Raw genomic sequence first — 18,411 nt, 5'->3', positions numbered from 1 at the left:
GTAATCTATCTGAATCAGTAGCATGTGGAATTAAAGAACATACTAAACAAGACTCATTAGTACTTTGCATCCCTACTTCTGTCACATGCTGATACCACATATTCTCGGACAACCTATGGTGTATAACATGAGACATATTCTCACGTTTATATGTCTCTCTTTTGAAACGCACACTATTTAAACATGATACTATACATGAACTAGAATACCACTTCAAACCTGCAGTAAATATAAAAAAACATAAACAAACAAATAATACAACGGTCCAGAAAAGTCTGTTAGCTGAGCTAATATGGTGCTCCACTCTCTGTTTGAAAAAGAACAATGTTATTTCTCCTTTTGTTCACTCTCCTCCAAAAGTTCCTGTCCCAATGACGATGTTTGACACAAAGCAGGGGCCAGTCGAATGTCCTACAAATGTATCCACGGTTTCATGCTCTCCACTTTCACTGCAGTGGGGGTGCTCTGGGTGACTGGATAAGGTCCCTCGAACTTGCTGTTTTTCCATCGCCTCACAAAGTTTCGTACATAAACGTGTTGACCCACAGGAATTGGACTAATCTGGTGGGCTGTGGTGGTGCACTTCTGCTACTGCAGCACCTATTTAGAGAAGAACTTAGCAGATGTCAACAACTGAGACAAATACCCACTCATTTCCTCCCCCAAAACTTCAGCAGTTTTGTGAGCATCTGTCTTTTGCCTTGCTATAGTTAAAGGAGTCGGCATAGGGCGTCCTGTCACTATCTGATGCGGTGTTAGGTGATGATCACTTCCTGGCTGATTTCTAAGAGCATACAAAGCTAATGGAAGGCAGTAAAACCAGTTCTAATGCAGTGTAGCACACAGTTTACTTATTTTGTTTTTTAACCGGCTGTTAAGGCGTTCCACTATACCGTTACTTTGGGGATGATAGACAGATGACAATTTGTGCTTTATCCCCAAAGAGATGCAAATGTGTTGAAAAATGGCATTAACAAAATGGCTGCCATTATCTGAGTGGATCGTTTCTGCAATTCCCCATCTAGGTATTACTTCTCGTATCAAAAAATTAGCTGCTGCTTTAGCATCATTATGTACATATGGTCCTGCCTCGCTCCATCTTGAAAAAGGATAGACCACGGCTATCAAGTACCTGTAATTGTTACATCTATCGATCATGTCAACGAAATCTAAATCTAACATTTTTAAAGGGACCTGTTGGGCGGGGGATTGTTGATGTAATAACTTTCAATGTAGGTCTTGGGCTGTATAGTTGGCATACTGTACATTCAGCAATATACATTGTAATCATTACCGATAAATGTGGGATAAACCAATCTGCCTGCAACGTAGCCCGAAGATATACTTTAGCTATGTGCGCAGGGAGATGCAGTTGTTCCAGCGCTGTATACAACAAAACTTGTGGCATTACAGGTTTCCCAGCACTTTCTATAGATGAAATCTGTTGGTGACTGTATACATCCTCGCTGTTCCCACAATTCCCTTTCATGCAGTGGGGCCTGTTCCTGCAACTCACGTAAATGTAATTGTGCTGTCTCAGTGTATAAGGGTGGTAATTCAGTATCATTCTGTTGTCTGTTTATCATTTCCAATGTGTTCTCTTCTGATTCACTATAATTTGGGGATGTCTTAGCTGCCTCCTTGGCTGCCCAGTCTGCCAGAGCATTACCGCTGGAGACAAGGTCTTGCTTGTTTGTATGTGCCGCACCTTTTATTACCGCCACCTTAGATGGTAAGGTTAAAGCATGTATTAGTTTTGCTAATAAATCTTTGTGCATCACTGGACACCCATCAGATTTGAAAACATCCTCTCCTCTCCCACCTATGGATGCTCGAATGCACATTAGTAGTAACATATGCTGAATCTGAATAAATTGTAACTTCTAACCCCTCAGCATATTGCAACGCTTCAATAATAGCCACTAATTCTGCAGTTTACACTGAAAAATGAGAGGGTAATGGTACTTGAATCACTATCTGCAATGTGTCAGACGACCCCTGCTGTTCGGCTCTCACAACTGCTACTCCTGAATGTCTAATCCCTGTTTCCTGGTCTATGAAAGAGGATCCATCCACAAAGAGCAACACGCTCCCCAGGATAGGATCATCTCCCACCTTACTCTTCTTCTGGCACATAATTTGCAGTCATGTACTTGTTCCTCATCAGTAACTGGGTGTGCAAAGAAGGTCGCTGGATTAACTGTATGACATCTAACCACCTGCAAAGATGGTAATGAAAATATTACTTTGTACTCGAATACTCTGTGAGTCTTGAGAGTGATTTTGCCTCTTTGCAAAATAGTGAATTCCTCATGCTCTACATACAGTGTTAAAGGTGATCCCATCACAATCATAGTGCTCTTCTGAACTGCAAATGCTGCTGCCAGGGCTTGCTCACATGGATAGTGGCCCTTCATGATAGGATCTAGCAGCCCACTATAGTAGGCAATTGGCTTATGTCCCATAGATGTGTTCTGAGTCAGTACTGCAGTCATTGTCATTCCATTACAATGACAAAAGAGGTACAATTGTTTCTTGTAATCGGGTGTACCTAACACTAGAGCATTCATAATCGCTTTCTTTAGCTCCAGTAATGCTATCTCTCAGTCATCTGTCCAATGTATTTTATTTGCAGTCGCATGGGACTCCTTTAATGCAGTGAGAAGCAGTGCTGTAAACGTAGCATAATCAAACACCCACTGCCTCACATAATTACAGAGTCCTAAAAACTGCTGCATCTGTTTGGTAGTGGAGAGCTTTGGCATATTCTTTATGCTTTCTATTCTGTCAGGTGTCACCTTCCTTCCATTTTTAGATATCAATTGTCCCAAATAATGAACCTCTTTCTGCACGTACTGCAACTTATTTTTATCCACCTTGTATCCTTTGTCCTTTGTCTGCAAGCTTGCAGAGGAGGCTAATGGTATCTGCGGCAGAGTGAGCATCGGAGCGCCCTAGGAAGAAGGAGACGGAGGCAACATCAGTCGGTGGACCCTGGACAAAAGACAACAGACAACAGCTGGACCTACAGTGGCTCAAGAGCGCAGGAGCACCCAGTAAGAGGGGTGTGAGCCTGGTTGTGGCAAGCGCAGTGGCTTTAGTCACCACTGTGGAGTGTATGCCCAGCACCCTGCGGAAGCGGCCCGTCTAGGTTGGGACCTGCTCACCCCTGCCCATCTCCTCCACCATCCCTTTCCTCGGTTGGCTACACCCTCCTAAAGCGAGCAAGCAAGCAACTAATCAACCAAGTAACCAGCCAAGCCCAGTCTTGCTAGGCTACCTAAGCTACCCAGCCATCTAGCAACTCGGCCCCACAATAAGCCAGCTTCACCGAGAAACCATCCGTTATTTTATTGCTCACATTGCCATACTGTCCACATTTTCCCAAACCACTGACAGCAGAGCTGAGATCAGGCAAAATACGAGGCTGCACCTCATTTACAAGCAAGAGGAAGAGAAAGAATGAACCACTGCCCACCGGAACTCAAATAAAAAGGAGAGCAGGAGTTGACAGGAGAGTCTATCCTGCAAGATTACCCAGGGACCCTTCCATGAGCCCCCAGAGCCCCTCCAGCTTGCCTACTGAGCCCTCGTCAATCCAGGACTTTGAAATCGCAGCAGCTAATGCCAAGCCACTTAGAGGGTCATTCTGCCAGGGTCAGCGACCGCGGGAGCACCGGCAACAGGCTGGCGGTGCTCCCAAGGGCATTCTGACCGCGGCGGTATGGCCGCGGTCAGAAACGGAAAACCGGCGGTTTCCCGCCGGTTTTCCGCTGCCCTGAGGAATCCTCCATGGCGGCGCAGCTTGCTGCGCCGCCATGGGGATTCCGACCCCCTCACCGCCATCCTGTTCCTGGCGGTTTTGACCGCCAGGAACAGGATGGCGGTGAGGGGTGTCGTGGGGCCCCCTTAAGAGGGCCCCTAAAAGATTTTCAGTGTCTGCCATGCAGACACTGAAAATCGCGACGGGTGCTACTGCACCCGTCGCACCCTTCCCACTCCGCCGGCTCCATTCGGAGCCGGCTTCCTCGTGGGAAGGGGTTTCCCGCGAGCCCAGCGGGAAACACAGAATAACCGCGGCGGTCTTCTGACCTCGTAGCGGTATTCTGTTGGGGGAACTTTGGCGGGCGGCCTCCGCCGCCCGACAAAGTTGTAATCACCCCCTTAATGAGACTATCAGCCACAAGTCTGGAGGGATGGTCCGGCCAGCTCTAGTGCCAGCTAAGCCTTGCAAAATAACAGAGTATTATGGGGCAACAAGCAGGATTAACAAGTATCAAACTTTCTCCCCCTCCTTAATATTGGCAGGACCAGGCCCTCTACCAGAGTAGGGGCCTAGAGGATGAAGGAAACAATCCCCCGCCTCCACCACTTTCTCCCATCATCAACATTCTGGAGGGCAGAGCTATAAGGGCTAGCTCCATGGATTCTAAAGATGCCAAAATTCCTATAGATTGCTCCCCTGCATCAGGGGGTCACCGGCCAATACAAGTGGCCAAGGCCCAGCATTATACTCTCTGGCCCAGCATTATACTCTCTGGCATGTGGAAGCCCGTCCAGCATCCTGCCTTCCCCGGGCAGGATAGCCCAACCAACCTACTTGGTGATGAGGACAATGCCCCATGGGGTATGGGGAGAGAGGGGCGACAGACACCGCCTAAGGAGTTCAAAACCTAAATACTGCCATTTCCCCATCCTACGTCTGGAAAATGCAGCCCAGGAGGAGACAGCATTAAGAGAACCAAAAAAAGCTGGGAATGTTTGGCTACCCACTCGGATTATTCAAGCCCTCCGGGCACCCCAAAAATGTTACTCCAACAAGCCTGCTGCCAGCTTGGCGCCCGTAAAAAACATATGGGCGGCAATCTTTAACTCGACGCAGACAACAGTAACAGCTCTGCAGTTCCAGTCTCACAAAATGGACATTCAGGTAGATATGTGAAACACCCTGGCAGTTTTTGTCGCTGGAATTAATGACAAACTACAAAAATTAAACTCACTAATAACAAGGACATCAAATAATCAACTTAGGGACTTTAGCATTTGTTCTTGTAAGGAGGTAGTAGACCGCATGGGATGATTGCCAGTAATCTTCAAAGATATTTTGAAGGAGATTCGCCGTCCAAGCATATAAGCGAGCATGGACATGGCGATCCCACTGCCATTGGGTCTGCCCTCAACTCCTAAACCTCTAATATCCTCAGAGGAGAACCAGAATAGCTCGCAAGGACCCCTAGCTACAAGGATAAGTAATTCAGAGGGAAACGCAATCAGAAAAATAGTTCCGGCTGCTCAAGGAAGTGCCCTAGAACATTCTCTCCAAATTTTAGAACCTAGGGATTTGGAAGGGCAGCTCTGCCACTGAATGACCAGGAGATAGAGGAAGCAGGCAAGGAAGGGCAGAAAGGATACCCAGGTGGCGTCCTGAGTAGACACAGAAACTCAACCTCATATAGTGCAGGAGGAGGATGTGAGGACAATTAGCCCCCCACTGACATCGCAGCCCTGGACATTAGACCATGAGGGGCTTTTGGCCCAACCCGGAAATAGAAGGGCCAGAGTCGGTGGACAGGGCCTGGCCCCCTCAGGACCGGCAATCGACCACCTTATCGTGGCCTTCTGCACCTACTCAGGTTGAGTTGAGGCCCATCCCCGGTGGGCCAATAGAAGTGGCATCCAACTTAGTGGGGGCAGATGTAACAGCATGGAACCATCATTTAAGGGCAGATATAGCGGAGATTACAATAGCATAGCCAACCTCGGCAGGCAGCTTAAACCAGGACATGATGGATCGAGGCTTGCAGCTGCTATGGATTCCAGAGTATAAATCCAGAGGCCCGCAAGATGTGCTCAACCACTCTACTATACTCAAATTAATAAATGCACTCCTGGACCTGGCACCAGTGAGTTCTGATGTCATTACCGCAAGCAAAATTCATCCAAGCGCAGGGTAGCCAGTATACGGACCTAACTGTTGTGATATTTGCATCACCGGAATTACCAATGCAAATCATTGAAAAATGAAGTATCCTGAAAGATTGGGGAATTGAGGTATGCTTCTATTTAGGGGAAAGATACCCGCACCGGTTATTGCAGAGAAGTCATATGAACAGGAAAAAAGTGGCCACCTGGTCCTTCCTACGAGGATTATCTGGGAAGCCTCAAGCTGGAGAACCTGGCCAAGATCAGTCAGGACAAGGTGTGGCAGCTCCACTAGATTTACAAATAGAAGTAAGGGAAGAAGAGGGCAGTAGAACTGTAACAGCTAGACAACCCACAAGATATTTAGTCTTGGCTTCCAACAGTGCTAGCCCCCAGATTACACCAAAAAGCCTGAATGACAGCACTGCAACGATCTCAGACGCAAGGATCATTAAATATCTGCTCATGGAATATACGGGGTCTTCAGTCTAAGCTGGAAAATACAGAGGTTATCAAATTCCTGGGCTTCTTTGACAACGTAATGCTGCAAGAATCATCAGCACTTAAAAATCTCCCCCTAATTGGTTATGAGGAGTTTAATAAACCTGCAGTGAAACACAACACGTTTGGAAGGGCAAAAGGAGGTCTGTCAATCTATATCAATTCTAAACTTGGGGCAAAACCATCCGGAGGACAGATGGGAGATCAGCCCTTTCTGTGGGTTCGTTTGGATAATTGGGCAAAAAACATTCATGATCCGTTGGTCTTGATCAATGTGTACATTAGTCCCAAAAAGAAAAAAAGAAAAATTTGGAAGCCGATATACTGTTAAAACATCTGCTCCACATTAAAAATGCATACTACTCTGCCTACTGGCTGGTCCCCGGAGATTTTAATCTTAATCAATTCCTCATACCAAGTGAGGACCACGCACAATTAGCGGTTCCACTGCCCTTTCAAAATCTACCACCCCGGAGAAAGAGAAAGTTGATAGTAAGCTAATTAAGAGCTGCGAGTTAGCAGGTCTCTTTGCACTAAATGGGCGGCTTCTGTCAGACACACCACGGTCCTGACAAGTGCTACGGAAAGGGTTGTTTTAGACCTAGATTACACCCTGGTAAATGCCCCTCTATTCAAATTTGTGAGGGATTTTAGAATTCAAGACCATTCAGAAAGTGACCATAATCCACAAATAATTACAATCCAGAGTCAAGTGCCTATCCATGAAGAAACAAACCTCCTCAATGGGGGACTTTGCTCTGAAAATTTAAAGTGACTAAAATGGAGCTCATCTTCAGTAAGCAGCCCAAGCATTGGAAGCTGTTGGGAAACTGGAAAATATGGCTAATGACCCATCAAGAGTAGTGGCTATATGGGAGCCCTCCACAGAAAGCCTTATTAAACAATCTCCAGGGAGGGGCTGGTTTAGGGGGGCATACTGGGGGCATAGGAAGATCACACTATTACAACGGGCAATACGACTGAGGAAATCGGGAGTGACTAGGCTTCAGAGACAATTACAGAAACATCCGACTGATGAATTAAGTTTAAAAACTCTACGGAAAGAAAGGAAACTACTAAAGATGGACATCTGGCTCTTTAAACGATCAAAGCTGGAAACATTATGGGCGAAATTACATTATGCACCGACACTGGCAAACTTGATTCTGGAACTTGATTAATAACATTGAAAAAGGCACCAGATCTGCGAACAACGCAAATGTTACACAGGAGGTATAGGTGCGATACCTGAAATCTCATTTTAAAGAAACACCCCGACAGATACTAGCCTAGCCCAATGGGAGACGACTGCGGATAATACAGAGCATCAGGAGACCATTACCTTCGGTTCTCTTGAAATAACTAAGATAATAGAAAAAACTTGCCAAGACTGTGCTCCTGGTCCCAATGGCCTACCAGAGGCCCTATTTAAACAGTGTGCATCAAGATAGGCGGAGTTTTCGCCATAATGTTTACTTACATTCTAGCAACAGGTGCCACCGCAGACAGCTGGAAGGGTTCGATTACCCACCCCATTTGCAAGGAAGGGAAGGCTTCCTTACCTTCCAACTGCCATCTAATTGTCCTTCTGGGTGTAGACCTAAAATACATTTCTATAGGAATCCTGCAGCACTTAGAACGGTGGGTGATGGACAAAGGAAGACTCCCTTTTAAACAAACAGGGTTCACAAAAAACAGGGCACGTTAACAAACCTCATAGCATTAAGCCTGGTAACTAATAGAGCAAAGGCCACAGGGACACCCCTTTGCATGTGCTTCATGGACTTCAAAGCTGCATTTGACTGTGTCCCCAGAGATAAATTATGGATAATATTATAGCAGTAGGGGTTTCCGAGGAATATAATAAATGCCATTAATATGCTCTATTCTAACACTTGGGTGATATAGCCGACCTATCACCAGTCCTGGATAAACAGCCAGCCCACCCGCCAAGTCTAGGGGGTTGCCAGATATCTAACCTACTTCATGCTGATGACCTGTTGTTGCTTAGTAATTCCAGAGTAGGCTTGTAGAAACTCCTGCATTACTTAGGAGAATATACGCAAATCTAAAATAATCCCCTTTAATCGTAAACCTACCCTACGCAGTAAGTGGTATTTGAATGGTCAGCTTATTTAGGAAGTAGTAGCATACACATATCTGGCGGTCAGGATTGACTCTAAAGGCACATTTGCAGCTGACAAAGAAGTAATTAGGGAGAAGGCACAAGCCCTAAACCGGGCCTTTGGTAGTTTGGCAAAGTCCATCCTTGGGTGGCCCCTAAAACCAATGACCATGGTTATGAGAACAAAATTACTTCAGACTCTTTGGGACAGAAATAATGAGTGCGGTGGAGGTGGCCATACTAGATAAGTTATTAGTGAAATCCTATAAACAAGTCTTCCAACTACCTAGATCGGCCTCCCCTGCCCAAGTCAGACTAGAGTTTTCGCTAATAAAGCAATCATTGGCAAAACCGGCAGCAATTGTTAAGAGTTATTACAAACTATATTTAGCTCCTATAGGGACTCTAGCAAATCTAGTCTGGCAGGCAATCAATCTTGAGAGGGGCAATGATATTTTTAAGGACTACTGGGAAAAAATCATAGCTCAGCTGGAGCTGGACGACCTGTGGGGAAGCTCATTACCGGCACTAGCTTTCAGAAAAGGAGTTAACAAAGCGGCTAAGATCCTAAGCCGGCTAGAAGACATGGAGGCTCTACCAAATTGATCTCATGGATGGCTAGTCCTAAATTCATATGCGTTGGATAAGGAATCTCACATTCTGTCCGCCTCATTAGCACGAAAAACTAAGCAGTCCCTCTTACGGATGAGGTTGGGAGAACTACCAACTCTTGATTTCCTCCCGAAATGGAAAAGAGAGGTGGGGCTGCAACTTAAGGCTTGTAGACTGTGTCATCAGACTAGGGAGACCCTAATCCATGTGGTTTGCATCTGCCCAGCCCTGGGAAGTCAGAGAAGGGAATTACGAAGAAGAGAATTTAAGATCCTAGGAGTTCGGTCCAGCAGGTCGGTTGTCATGACAGCTCTCGACCCAAGTAATGAAAAGTTAAATATAAGATTATTCCAGTTCCTGAGAATCTTCACCACCATAGCGAACCTAGCAAGTTTATCTAGTACCCTCTAGATAAAGAAGGGAACCGTCCAGTCATATAACACTAGAATCCACCCTATAGACATTCGGTATCAATAATGTAAGGGTTCCATCTACTTTGAATGCACCTTTAGATGACAGGCTGCTTTGCCCCGTCCTCATAGTGATGGTTTTGATTATCCTGAATGCTTTCTTAAAATAATAGCTTATGTTTGTGTCCCAGAACCATATTTGGGATTCCTCCATCCAAATTATGAGGGCTTCTTTTTAATTTATGTTTATATTTTAGTTGTTTGTCTACATTTTGGGTTAATTGATATCAGTACCTTGGCACAATAGCGCAGCATGTTATGTGAGAGGATACAGAACTCTGTAATTGTATATTCTAGATGTGTTTTTTATGGTTTTTATTAACTAATAAAGTATTCTTTCTACTAATGGTATCGTCTCTACATATATCTTCAGTGGCACTACAAACCAAAATGTCATCCATATATTGTAAGAGCATAAGTTTACATTGAATATTCACTAAGTTCTTTTTAACTGTCTGATTAAAAATACTTGGGGACTCGCAAAAACCTTGATATGCAATGGAATACTAAAAAACACATTTTTCAAATGGATTATCGAGAAGAAAGTGGCATCTTTAGGAATATTTGTCAATATAACCGAAGTATCGGGTACTACAGGGAACTCCGGAATGACAATATCGTTCAGAGAGCGTAAATCCTGAATCATTCTCCAAGCTCCCCCTTGTGGCGTTTCTTATTGGGAAAATCGGCGTATTACATGGTGTCGATCTCTCATATATTACTCCTTGTTCAAGTAACCCCTGAATTGTAGGTAGAATACCTTCCTCTGCTTCTTTGGACAGAGGGTACTGGTATATGCTGGACAATATGGCTCCAGGTTTCAATGTAATTTTAACAGGCTCAGCTCCTTTAATCAATCCCACATCATGGGGTCCCTTTGCCCACAACACTTCTGGTACCTTAGCCAAATCTTTTTCTTTTATTGTTGCCTCTGGCACATGTTTTGACACTGTCCTGTCCTGCACCTGCATTCTGACAGAAATGTCCATTTCAAAAACAACTGTTCGAATTAAAGGTTGTTCACTGAACAATTCCTCAACTGAAATATCTCTTAATTTGACTCCGGGATTTGTGAACACTATTGATGCCCACATTCCCTGTTCTTTGTCAAATGCAATGAGCACTGCATATGTTGGCCTTAGTTCAAGAACTGATAAGTCCAGTACCATGTCTTGTTCTGTCATTGGGTCTATGGGTTTGCATGGTCTAAATACTAAATATTTTGGTAACTGCACTGTTTTCCCCTGCAGCATTGGTGTATGCGCTATCAAAGCATATATGCCCCTCAAAAAAAGCCTCTGTGTTTACTGGGACTGTTTTGACCTGCTGTCTAGATTCTTCACATGCTGAGATAATATCCTACCTGGCATAACACCGGGTGTATAACACCATCGATCCATCTTCCAAAAATGAGATGGTCATATTCAATTTGCTCATTAGGTCTCTTCCCAAAAGGTTAACGGGTGATTCAGGGGAATATAGCAATGGCCCATCAATTTGTGTATCACCCACAGTCATATTTACAGAATTAGTAAAAGGAACCCGTCTGACAGCCCCAGAAAACCCTTGTGTGTCCATTGAGTTGCACGAGAGTGGTAATGTTCCTTCATTTATGCAATATTTGGTGGCCCCAGTGTCAATTAAAAACTGATAGAGGTGACCTTCTATGGCTACCATCACAGTGGGTCCCTCCTCTGATCTGTGGGTTACCAATAGTATTTGACATATAGGCCCTCATTACAACCCTGGCGGTCGGTGTTAAAGCTGTGGTAATACCGCCAACAGGCCGGCGGTAAAAAAAATGGGATCAAGACAACGGAGTAAACCACCAACACATACAGCCACTTTAACACTCCGACTGCCACGGCGGTAGCAACAAACACCGCGGCGGTAACCGCCAACAGACAGGCGGAAGACAATGTACCGCCCACCCCATTACAACACGCCCATCCGCCAGCTTTTCCGGGGTGGTACCAACGCCATCAAAAGCACAGTGGAAACAGTACTTGGAAGGGAAATCACTCACCTCTCGACACTCAAAGAAGAACCAGGATGCCATGGAGCCCGAACTGCATGTCATGCCCATGCTGGTGTATCTTCTCATATATCAGGAGCACCAACGGCGGAGACGACGGCCACGGTGAATACAGCACCTAGTAGACAGGGAAGGGGGGAGGAAAAGAGAGTGACACACACAGTCAACACACAACTTCCCCACCCCCACCCTCACCCCCAACACCATACACACAAACACATGCAACAACATTACATATACACCCCGTTACCCTCTGGGAGAACACAAGGACAAAAGGTAATTGAGTCAAATTAGTGTAATATTAGAATTCTAGAGAAATACGTTCAAAAATAAATAAACAGTATGTACAATATATACAATATATACAAAATGAGGGTCAATGTCCACACAAAAATAGTCCGTGGCCCACTGGGCCATAACACATTGGCCAAGCCCACACTTGACTCCTGCCTCAAAACGGAGAGAACACTGCAGGGTCATCAGATCTAAAACACACAGGCACCTCAGGGGGACAGGGAAGGGGGGGCACCTCAGCCAGAAGATGGTACAACGCCACTGCTCCTGGAGGGGACTCCATGCCCACAGCGATGTCCTGGGGAGTGCAAGGCCACGGTCTCTCAAGTCTCTCCAGTGGATGATTTGCCCACTGCTTGGTCCTGGGAAGTCCAACACCACAGTCTCTCAAGTCTCTCAAGTGGGTGGTTTGCCCACTGCTTGGTCCTGGGGAGTGCAAGGCCACAGTCTCTCAAGTGGGTGGTTTGCCCACTGCTTGGTCCTGGGGAGTGCAAGGCCACAGTCTCTCAAGTGGACGGCTTCTTCCACTGGTTCTGGAGGGGGCATTGTGCCCAGTGTGCTTCATCCTGCCAAGGATAGGGTGAGTGGATGCCTTTCTTCACTGGTTCTGGAGGGGGCTTGTGCCCAGTGTGCATCATCCTGCCAAGGATAGGGTGAGTGGATGCCTTTCTCCACTGGTTCTGGAGGAGGCTTTGTGCCCAGTGATGCAGCACTTGGGAGGTGCCAGGTCAAAGTCCCTCACCTGGGTGTCAGACCTACGAGATTTGCAGTTGTCAGGATGCATGATAGTCCATGGAGGCAGGGCTACAGTCCATCCACCGGCGGCTACGGCTGCACAGTGGTGGTAGTGCCGGTGCTGGTGGGGGTGCTGCAGGGTGGTGGGGGAGGCTCCAGCCCATCTCCTGCATTCTCAGACGGATGCCCACTGGGGCTGCTGGCAGTGGTGCTACTGTCAGTGGTGCAGGTGGCAGGGCTTGCGACAGGGCTTGCGGTGGTGCAGGTGGCAGTTCTGGCTGCGGTGGAGGTGCCGGTGCTGCTAGTGGTGGGGGCAGGCTCCAGGCCATCTCCTGCATCCTCAGACGGCTGCCCACTGGGGCTGCTGCTGACAGTAGTGGTGCTTGTGTCGGTGCTTGTGGCGGTGCTTGCGGCGGTGCAGGTGTTGGTGCTGGCCGCAGTGCAGGTGGCGGTGCTGGTGGTTGTGATAGTAGCCACCAGACCTTCACCTGCAGGCTCAGATGGCTGAAGTGCCTTGGCTGGTGTTTTGTGACCCTTCCTGCCCTTGGAAGATGGTGGTGTCACCTTGGGTCTGGCAGCTGGAGTCCTTGAGGTGGCCTTTCTGGGTGGTTGTGGCTCCTTCCCCTTACTGGATGCTGTCCCCTTCTTCACCTTGCCAGGTGGCGGAATGTTCTTTGCCTTGGCAGGGGTTGGTGGCACACTGGCTGGCCCCTGACGGGTGCCCCCTTTGAGCCTCTGGCAGCTGCAGGAACCACAGCGGACGTGGACTTGGTGGCTGAGGTGCTGGGCTGGGTTTTGGCCACCCTGGCGCGAGGGGAAGGACGGGGGGAGAGGTAGGGAACAGGTCAATGTTGGCTAGGAAAAGCTTCTTAGGGACATTGGGGCGGGAAGAGGGTGAAGGTTTGGGAGTGGAGGTTGTAGGAGGTGTCAGTCTGCTGTGTTTGGGTGCAGGAGGTGCATGAGCTGGATGCTGCTGTGAGGTGGATGGCTGTTGGGTGGGTATGTGCTTGCGTTTGTGTACTTTTGGAGGAGGGGTCACAGACACAGTGGGAGAGAACACAGGGGACGTGTACATGATATGGGGGTGGTGACTGGGTGTGTAGTGATGGGTGTGCTGGTGATGGAAGTAGTGGGTGAGGATGTAGTGCATGCAGGTGTGAGTGGAGACGCTACTGGGAGGGAGGTGGACAACGAGGAGGAGGGGGACACAGTGAAGGCAGTGGATGTTGGTGTGTCTGCATGGGGATGGTGCTTGTGTGAGTGCCTGTAAAATGAAATGTGGTGCTTGTGTTTGCCTGAACCACTTTTGTGTGTTGAATTTGGTGAATGCTGGTCTGAATGTGTGCTTGGGATAGGCTAGGGGTTGAGGGGATTGGGACTGGGTAGAGGAAATTGGAGGGGGGAAGCTAGAGACAGGGACAATGGCTGCCATCAGTGTGGAGGCCAGAGCCTGAAATGCTCTCTGTTGGGCCGCCACGCCTGAGTGAATGCCCTCCAGGTATGCATTTGTATGTTGTAAATGCCTCTCGACACCCTGGATGGCATTCAGAATGGTTGACTGCCCAACAGTGAGGGATCTCAGGAGGTCATCGCCTCCTCACTGAGGGCAGCAGGGCTGACTGGGGCAGGGCCTGAGGTGCCTGGGGCGAAGGAGATGCCCACCCTCCTGGGTGAGCGGGCAAGGGAAACATGCCGAGGGGCTGCTGGGAGAGGGGTGCTGGTAGGGGGGGGTGGCAGCTGTACCTGTTGTTATGGTGGGCACAGAGGTGTCCGCCACCGTCAGGGAGCTTCCATCAGAGGAGGAGTCGATGTCTGTAGTGTCCACTCCTATCTCTGTTGTGGTGCTCCCCTCACCCTCTGTCCCACTGGTGCCCTCAGCGTCGGTGGATTCGGCCTCCAGGCCCATGTGGGATGCAGCTCCCTCCATCACAGTGCCTCTGCTCCTCTGCCAGATGATGCTAATGCACACAAGGACAGAGTGACAAAATATAAAGGGGGAGAGAGACAGAGGATACACTTGGTCAATGCCAGCAACAACACTACCGTTGGCATACACAACACACAGGGAGCTGCTCTATGCACTAGGCCATGCACTACTAATTACAATACTAGTCAGCAGCCCAGAGGCGACATGGCATAACGCCATCAGTTGCACACCTTAAGCCCACAGGACCCTGCCCAGTAGTAGATGCCCACTAACACCATTGGGTTTGGAGAGCTTCAGAGCCTGCCCAACAAAGGACCTACCCTGCCATGTTCGCCCTGGCCTAGGGGCACCCACAGTCCATATCCCCCACCCAGTTGTTCCAGTGGCGGGGCCTCCTGTCCACTAGTGCCGGCGGAGGTGGAGGGCTGTTCATTGGTGTGGCAGGTAAGACACTGTAACTTCCCTTTACATTTCAGTTTTCTATGGCCACTTACTGTACCCTTTGGCATTTCTATTTTCAGATCTCTGTGCTCCACTCTGGCTCCTGGTGTGTTTACTGTTGCCCACTACAGGTCATACCAATGTACTGTGCATATGAATTGCAATGTTTTCAGAATGTTGTACTAATACATATTTCAATCAATTGACAGTCTCCAGAATTGTATTTGTTCCGAGGGTGTTTATTGAAGTGCTAATAAGTAGAGGGGGATGTGCAATGGGCTGGGGTGATGGTGGAGGAATGTCCAGTTAGAGTTCAGTCTCTTGGTATCACAGGTGCATTGTCCAATGGGGCATGGAAAGGGGAGCAATGGCAGTTCAAGCTGGACAGGGTGACAGAGTGGGACACAATGGTGACAATCAGGAGAGTCTTATTTCCTGGCAGGGGGTCTTGGCAATGTTCTCTGGCTTCTGCCTGGATCACAGGGCCCGTTTGCGGGGTGGTTCTCCTTATGCAGAGGGTGGGGTGCTGGTGGCCTGTTGTTCCAGTGGCGGGCATCCTGTCCACTAGCGCCAGCGAAGGGGAGGGCTGTTCATCGGTGTGGCTAGTCTCAGGGGCCCGTTGTTGTGCCACTGCCTCCCTCATGGTGTTGGCCATGTCAGCCAGCACCCCTGCAAAGGTGACCAGAATGGTGTGGATGTTTTTGAGGTCCTCCCTGATCCCCAGGTACTGTCCCTCCTGCAGTCCCTGGGTCTCCTGCAACTCGGCCAGTATCTGGCCCAAGGTCTCCTGGGAATGTTGGTATGCTCCCAGGATCCCTACAAGTGCCTCGCGGAGAGTCGGTTCCCTGGGCCTGTCCTCCCCCTGTCGCACAGCAGTCCTCACAGCTTCCCTGTTGTCCTGTGCCTCTATCCCCAGAGCCGTGTGCCTACTGCCACTGACCCCAGGTCCCTGATTTTCTTTGGTTTGTGGGGTTGCCTGGGGTCCCTGTAGTAGGGGACACACTGCTGATTGACGTGTCCTGGGGACAGTGATATGAGCCCACTGGGTGGGTGCTGTGGTGGTGTCTCCTGAGGGGGGAGGCTCTGTGGTGGTATGGGACTGTGGCAGGGCAACCAACTGTCCAGAGGTCCCTGATGTGCCAGGTTGGTCATCGTGATCCAGGCTTGCAGAGCTGCTGTCATCAATGTGGGCCTCTTCTGTGGGGGGACTGGATGTTGGTGGCACCTCCTCTTTGGTGACGTTGAGTGGGGGTCCTGTGGGGATGAAAATGCAGTGTTATTGTATCTGCGTGTGCCATCTTGTGCATGGGTATGTTTCCCTGTATGGTTGTGAGTGCCCTGTCAGCTTTGCCTTGTGTGCATGATGATTTTGTGGGCTAGGTGATTCTCTCTAATGGGCATGCTGTGGTGATGGGTGTCCATGCAGGTGTGCGATGGGGGTGCATGCATTGGTGTGGCATGCAGGGCTAGGTATTGGGATGGGTGGATTGTGATAGTGGGGTATATTTGAGGTGGTGGAGTGATGGGGTGAGGGTAGGGGTAGGTGTTTGTGATGGAATGCAGGTAGGGTGGGGGATATAGTAGTAAAAATTTGACTTACCAGAATCCATTCCTCCTGCTACTCCTGCGAGGCCCTCAGGATGCATGATCACCAAGACTTGCTCTTCCCATGTTGTTAGTTGTGGGGGATGGGCTCGTGGTCGACCGCCAGTCCTCTGTACTGCCATCTGGGGTCTTGCTACCATGGAACGCACCTTCCCCCGTAGGTCGTTCCACCTCTTCCTGATGTCATCCCTTGTTCTGGGGTGCTGTCTCACGGCGTTGACCCTGTCCATGACTCTCTGCCATAGCTCCATCTTCCTTGCAATGGACGTTTGCTGCACCTGTGATCCGAATAGCTGTGGCTCTACCCGGATGATTTCCTCCACCATGACCCTTAGCTCCTCCCTCTGAAAACCTGGGGTGTGTTTGGGGTGCCATGGAAGTGGTGTGAGTGGTATGTGTGAGGATGTGTGGGTTGATGTGTGGGGTGATGTGTTGTGGTGTGTGCTGTGAGATGCGTGGATGGTGTATGGGTGATGGTGTTCTGTGGCTTAGTTTCAGTGGGTGCTCCTGGCTTGTCTCTCTCTCTCTCTGTGTTGGCAATCTTTTTTTTCATTGAAAGGGTTGTGGGTATTGTGGGTGGGTGTTTTATATTGGATTGTGTCTGTGGGTGTGGTGTGTGTATGTGTGTCAGTTGTGTGTAGTTTGAATTGTCCAATGTGGAGTAGTTTTGTTAGTGTATGTGTATTTTGAGTGCTGCGGTGTGTACCGCCAATGGTTTACCGCGGTTGAAAGATCGCCACGTGATTTGTGGGTCCTGATACTGTGGGCATATTCCTGTTGGTGTAATGGTGTGGGTTTTGGTACCGCCAGTTTATCACTGACCTTTGGTCTGGTGGACTTGTGTGGGTGTCTGTATAGTGGCGGATTTCTCTGTGTGGGTCATAATACTCGTAGCGGTATACCACTGCGGTCAAGGTATGTTGGCGGCTGTCAGCACGGCGGAAGGCGGCATTTACCTCCAAGGTTATAATGAGGGCCATAGTTGTTACCTTTGGGCTTTGTCATTGAACATAATTAGGTGTGAGTGTTCCACTAGATACTTGGGGTGGTGCGCAAAAGGGGTTGTCTCCTTGCACCACTACTCCTCTTACCTGCCCTTTTGCTTGTCCACCCATGGAGTTACTGCCACCCTGGGGCCAATGTTGCTACAGTGGCCCCTGAGGTGCCATCCACTGAGCTTTAGGTGTCTGGGGGCACTCTTGTCTTGTATATTGCTGTGGTCTCCATTGCATTTGTGGCTGCCTTACTAATTGTCTTTGCGAGGTGTGCCACCCCTGCACACATTCATCTATCCTTTTACTTCTGCATTCCCTTACAAAATGACCCAACCTGCCGCAATAATAATATGGCTGACCCCCTCAGAACCCTCCTTGCCTTCTCCCCTGCATTGCTCCTTGTTCTCCTGCCAGACCTCCTTGTCTTCTCACTGTTTCACTCACTACCTGTCCTCCTGGTACTTGTCCTTGCACTGGCATGTGACAGTCTCTGATGGTGCTGTCACAAGTGCTCCTTCTGTACTTGATTTCTTAAGTACCTGTTGCACTAACTTAGCAGTAGCTCTCTCTGCCTACTCCGTTCTCTCTTTATCTTTCTCTTGTTTATGTTTAAAATAATGTGTTGTGTAAGCCTGTATTTCTGGCCATGGTTTAGCCTCAATTCCCACTACTCCATCTAGATTTACCTGTATCTCTGTGGGAAGGCCACTCTTCAGCCCATTTTAAAATAAAAGTGCATTTCCTCCCGA

The sequence above is a fragment of the Pleurodeles waltl genome, chromosome 2_2, assembly GCF_031143425.1.
Source record: "Pleurodeles waltl isolate 20211129_DDA chromosome 2_2, aPleWal1.hap1.20221129, whole genome shotgun sequence".
Lineage (NCBI taxonomy): Eukaryota > Metazoa > Chordata > Amphibia > Caudata > Salamandridae > Pleurodeles > Pleurodeles waltl.
This window is presented reverse-complemented; position numbering follows the sequence as displayed.